Here is a 6531-nt window from a genome sequence, read left to right on the forward strand (position 1 = left end):
GTTTTTTTCTTGTGGCTTCCACTAGGTGGCTTCTAAGCCTCCTGGATCCCTGCTTTATATGAAGTCTTACTAATGTCTTTTTTTCCTTATAGATGTTTAATCCTGCTTGACACCCTCAGTCTTTATTCCTGTCAGTGTTAGCAACAGTTTCAGTAGTGTTTGCTCAGATTCCCCTGGGGTTCCACAGTGATTGGTCTCAGAGCTTATTTCAGTGTGTGTGTGTTGGGGGGGGGGCTGTGGTTTGGGGGATGGGGATGTAGCTCAGTCTCGGTTTTGCAACCACAGCGGGTAAAAATCAACTGTTGTTTTTCTGCCATCCCGCATCTCTGCTTTCTCCTCTGATGACTGAGCCCTGCTGCCGGCTGTGGGGACTTCACATCTCTCCTAGGCAGGGCTATTCAGTGAACTCACCGCACCTTCTCTCCTCTCCCTCCTCCTATAGGTAGCTCTGGCAGCTGCAAGAGGCACCTTCTTTATATCTCCCAGTCCACCGCCTGACACCCGGGGTTCCGACCTGTGGTAGCTCTTATGTGCAGATCCCATGCTCAGATGTGCCGGTGTGCAGTTTGCGTGTTTTCTGTTTAGTTTTAGATGTTCAGCTTATTGTTGTTTCAAGGGGAGATATCTGGGGACGTCTCTCACTCTGCCATGTTTCCAAAAATCCAGTAAACATTTTTAAATGAAACATGTATACATGAACATGCTGGCTCACACTGTAAATATACTTCTTACTTTGCGTTTTATAAAAATAACAAACCCAGTAAATTAGGGCTACCGGTATTGGGCTAAAATTTGGGGCTTTGACTTTTTAAATCATGCTTATTGAGATGAGCTCTCCTTTCTCTAGTCCTTTGCCTCACCAGTAGCCAGTTTCAGTAAGTATTCCCTCTTAGACTATACCGTGTCAAATGACTTGTTGGTATAACCATGGCCATTATTCTTCCTGCAGATCATGCATGTACTTTCCTTGGCCTGTCAACTAGCATCCCAACTCCTGCTCACACTGTTCCCTTGCTGCAGGTCCCTGTTGCCTTGAGCTTAGAGATATTTCTGGATTTCGTTGAGAAATCTTCCTGCCTCCTTCTCAGATAGGCTCATCTTTTTCTTGTATAGATCATGAGACTTTGTTTTTACTTCTTTTACTGACCACCTTTCCCTCCATCCATTCCAAGAGAAGATTCTACACCTCCCAGATATTCTTCCACATTTCTGTCTACTGCTACCATTGTTGTCCATTGCAGACTCTGCTGTAGACTGAATGTTTATGTTTCCCCCAAATTCATATATTGAAATCTAATCCCCAATGTGTTGGTATTTGGAGACGGTGCCTTTGGGAGGTGATTAAGTCACGAGGGTGGAGCCATCATGAATGGGATTAGTGCCCTAATAAAAGAGATCATAAAGTGATCCCTCATACCTTGCTCTATGTGAAGTCAAGATGAAAAGACAGCTGTCTATTAACTAGTGGGCTCCAAATCCAGTAGTGTTGCAGAAAAGTTGCAAAAATCAGACTGGTGAGAAACCAAGCAGCACTTGGAGAGTTGGAGAACTCAGGTTTATTATGCTGGCAGTCCCAGCGTAGCTAGCACTCTGAAGATCTGAGCCTGGAGCTCAGTTGCCACATTTCTTATTTAGAACTTATTTGGCATGCACTGATTGGTTAATTTGTCCTCAGATGGTACAAAGCACGGGAGTTGCTAAGAGGTACAGGCAGTTACATTTGTTGTTTAGACAGAACAAGCAAAAGGGAAGATGGGTCTTTAGTTAATTTTGAATATGGTCTATGTAGCAAGCATATCTACAGAAGCAGAACAAAGAGCTGATTAGCCTTTTGAGTGAAAATTCCTCTTCATTAGCACTTTGATATTGGATGTTCTAGCCTCCAGAACTATGAGAAATAAATTTCTGTTGTTTATAAGCCACCAGTCTGTGGTATTTTTCATACAGCATTACAAACAGACTATGACAAACTCTTATTTTTCTACTTCTTGGTCAATTCTATGCAGTTTTGGTAAAGAAAGATACATTTGGGGGTTGAAAGTGGAAACTGGATTTTCAAAAATTGAATTAAAATGAATAATTCAGTGGCAATTGATGAATTTACTATATTATGCAACCATCATCTCTACCTACCCCCAAAACATTTTCATCACTCCAAAAGGAAATCCCATACCCATTACACAGTTGTTTCTCCCTTCTCTTGCCCCAACCAGGCCCTGGCCACCACTGATCTGCTTTCTGTCTCTATGGATCTTCTTATCATGAATGTTCTATCAAATAGAATCATAGAACATGGGACCTTTGTATCTGTTTTCTTTCTCTCTGCATGGGTTTTGGGTTCATCCATATTGTATCAGTCATTTCTTCTATGGCTTAATACTATCCCATTGTATGTGCACACCACAGTTTCTTTAATCCATCTGTCCAGTGATAGACATTTGAGATGTTTCTATCTTTGTCTATTGTGAATATCATGTCTATGAAAATGTGAGTACAAGTATTTATTTTAGAACCAGTTTTTAATTTTTTTGGGTATATATCTAGAAGTAGAATTGCTAGATCATCTCGTAATTCTATGTTTAACTTTTTTGAAGAACAAGGACACTGTTTTCTACAGTGGCTGCACCATTTTACATTCCCATTAGTAATGCATGAGGGTTCAAATAGCTATACCTCTTTGCCAACTCTTACTATTTCCTTTTCTTCCCTGATTATGGCCATCCCAGTGAGTATGAAGTGGCATCTCATTGAGGTTTAACTTGCATTTCCCTGACGATTAGTGATGTTAAACATCTTTACATGTAATTACTGACCATTTGTATATCTTTTTTGGAGATGTGTCTGTTCGAGTCCCTAGGCCATTTAAAAAACTGAGTTATCCTTTGATCATCGAGTTGTAAGAGTTCTTTACACATTTTGGATTTGGCTCTGAATTCTATCTTTGTCTAGGCCTCTGTCTAGCTATATTTGGGAAAGATGCACTTATCCTGGGCTGATTTGGAGCCATACGGTCATGACTGAACTGGGGTGAAAAAGGTGTGCAGAGGTGTCCTCTGGCTCTCTGGTTTTGGTTCTGTTCTATCTAGCATTTTTACTAATGACTTGAGGACAGTCACAACTAAAAATTAGGTAATGCTAAGTTTCTACTTATTGGCTGGGAACATCGATAGGTGCCCATGAAGAAATTTCCAAAGAGGATTAGTTCTGTGCTCAACAGAACCTTAGTGACCTAAGATTCTTACCGTTTGGGGACCTCAAATGGAAAATGCCAATTAGAGGTAAGGAGGCACTTGATGTTCTGCGGAGTAGCACCTTCTTTTACTGAGGGGGGTGCTCGTCATTACAGGGGATGTGTGTGTGGGGGGGATCAGAGGTAGAGGAAGGCTATTAAACCCATCTTCAGGAATTAAAGCCAAGAGATATTTCACCAAGCACCTAGTGATCATTTCTGAGAGAGCTTTCTTTAACTGTTGACATGGGGACACATTCTATGGACTTTGTAGGATTCTAGGACTCCTTTAATGTCCCCATATTCATTGGTCTGTTACTCCCTCAGTAATCATTAGTGAAACACTTAAAATGCAGATGACCTGTGCTTGGCTTTGGAGGTATCAAGGAAAGAGATAACTGTGAGCCACAACAGGCTGAGGGAGAACATGAGAAGGTACGACAGGTAATGGGGCTACTGCAGGGGAGTATGTTTTGATCTCTATCACTAGAAGTCATATTCCAAGATGACTTAGATAGATTTGAAGATGGGTTGAAATTATGAAAGAAAAGTAAAAGTTTAAGGGGTAAGCAGAAAAAATGTATTATATTTGGGTCTTAAAACTCAATTCATACATATGGGATAAGGGAGAACAGGCTTGAAACATTTCATATAAATAAGGAAGACTTGTTTTGGTCGTTGGCATGACAAGGCTGTCAAAATTTGAATATAGTGGAGAGACAGATTACCCAGGTCAGGAGAGGCCATTATCTCAGTATTTTCTGGGCTTGAGCTCATCTCACATATAGTCATACATACATTGTTTGCGACACTATGTGAATGGGTATATTAGACATGGGGCACTAGAGAGTTTTCAAAGCAGAGTGACAGGATTGCAAAAGCCTGGTAATCGTGTCTTATGAGAGGTGGTTAGAAAAAAGTATTTTATTTAGAAAGCTGAATAGTTGAGGGTGGAGGCTGTAGTCATTAGCTTCATCTACATCAAAGGCTGCCATGAAGATGGCATATTAATTTCCTATGGCTGCTCTAACAAATGACTGCAAATCTAGTGGCTTATAACAACATAAATTCATCTTACAGTTCTAGAAGTCAGATGTCTCACTGGGCTAAAATCAAGGAGTCAGCAGAACTGTGTTACTTCTGGATGCTGTGGAAAAGTATATGTTCCTTGTTTTCTCCAGCTTCTAGAAGCTTTCATTGGCTTCCAGCCCTTTTCTCTCTGCAAAGCAGCAATCTTAACCTTCTGGCCTCTGCTTCCATCTTTACATTTCCTCTCATTCTCCCGCTTCCCTATTTCCTTTATAAGGTCCCTTGTGATGACATTAGGCACTCTTGAATCATCACAATCATCTTCCTGCCTCAAGGCCCTTAATTTAATCATATCTACAAAGTCTCTTTTGCCAAATAAAGTAACATTCACAAATGCCAAGGACTAGGTTGTAGACATCTTTAAGAGGTTATTCTTCCTACCACAGTTGGAAAAGTGCTTGGTTTGGTTTTGTTTTCTTCTGTATGGCTCCAGAAGACAGAATCTGGCCTAATAGGTATAATTAACAGGAAAAAACATTTTGAACTAAGATAAAGTAACTATGTCTCATATCCTGACTTTCTACAGCAAGAGAGGTGGGCTCAGGAGGGAGTGGTCTTGCTCTCTTGGGCTCATTAAAGGATAATTTTTGCTTGGAACAGTGGTTCAGTGGGATTTCTTGTATTGGGTGGGATGTCAGACCAAATGGCATAGATAATCCTTCCCAATTGTAAGACTTATATTTACACAGACTGTTCAGGCATATCATGATTTAGGAGATTAGACAAGGTTTGTCACAAGTGATGTGACAAGACACAAGCATGCCCTGTATAGCAGACACACGTCTTTCTTGTGCCCCCTCAGCATTCACCATTTCTGCATAGTCCAGCAACCCATTGCAAGCACCTGCCATGCTCCCCTCAGCCCAGCTGCATGCCAGGTTGCAATGACTGGAAGTTAACACCACCAGAAGCAGCCCTTGGCCAATGACAAAAAGAAAGAAATGAATAAATAACCCGGTCTTCTCACCCCTGGTGGTGGTTATGGAGGATGCCTATAGAGCTTCCTAAGATTGTTGCAGAAAAGATGCAAAAAAAAAAAAAAAAATCAGATTGGCGAGAAATCAAGCAGCATTTGGAGAGTTGGAGAACTCAGTTTTATTATGCCAGCAGTCCCAGAGGAGCTAGTTCTCTGAAGATCTGGGTCCGGAGCTCACTTGCAACATTGCTTGTATAGAATTTATTTGGCATGGGCTGATTGGTTAATTTGTCCTCAGACCTGTTACAAAGCAGCAGGAGTTTCTGTGATTGCAGGTAGTTACATTTGTTGCTTAGACAGAGCAAGCCAAAGGGAGGATGAGTTTTTAGTTACTTTTGAGTACATCCTATGCCACAAGCATATCTACAGTAGCAGAACAAAGAGCTGATTAACTTTTGGGGTGCAAATTCCTCTTCAAGATCACCTCCTAAATAAACTACCTGTTCTCAAACCTTTATCTCAGAATCTGCTTCTGGGGAACCCAGACTAAGATACAATGGAAGGTTTAGGGGGGAAATACATTCTTTCATGACAAGATATGATTTGAGAAAAGCTTTCCCTGCAGGCAGTACTACAACCTCTAACAAAGAAATTCCTACCATGATAGTCCCATCTTCATTCCGACAGTTCTAAAATAGGCTGCTGCCTTTCCTTGCCCCAAGTAAAGTGTCACTCTCAGTGCTCCATAGAGAAAAATCTATCACAAGGAGTCATGCCCTTATTACTGGCATTGGTCCGTGTAATTGGTATGGAATTTTAATTGTCACAAGTTGGTTGGGGAAAGGTGTGATGTCCTTGATTTCTAGAACTGAGTTTATTTTCTGACTCCAAGCACCGAGCTGGTGAAGTACAGGTTACTTTATTGAAGAAGTCCATGTCTTCTTAGCCTATCCATTATTTGAGGGATATATTTGGGATTTCTACCTCAATCACGCCTCACTCCTGGCCTTCTTTCTCCTCATTCAGCCCCAAGGAGAGACAAGACAGGCCTGCTTTGTGATTGGCAGTACAGTAGAGGGTGAGAGAATGTGTCCTTCTTGTCGTTCCTACTGTGAGCTGACCGTAGCTGTGGTGCCAAGCCATCTTCAGGCTCCATGCTCAGTGACCAAGGTTGGCTGCTCTTTCCTGTGGTACTCTACATTTGCCCAATGAGCAGCATCTTTCCATATCCTGAGTATCCTACTGTCAGCCACTCTCTGAGTCCCTAACTTGGGACCTTGGGATGTTTGGGCTTATC

Source organism: Pteropus alecto, unplaced genomic scaffold (genome assembly GCF_000325575.1).
Source record: "Pteropus alecto unplaced genomic scaffold, ASM32557v1 scaffold398, whole genome shotgun sequence".
NCBI lineage: Eukaryota > Metazoa > Chordata > Mammalia > Chiroptera > Pteropodidae > Pteropus > Pteropus alecto.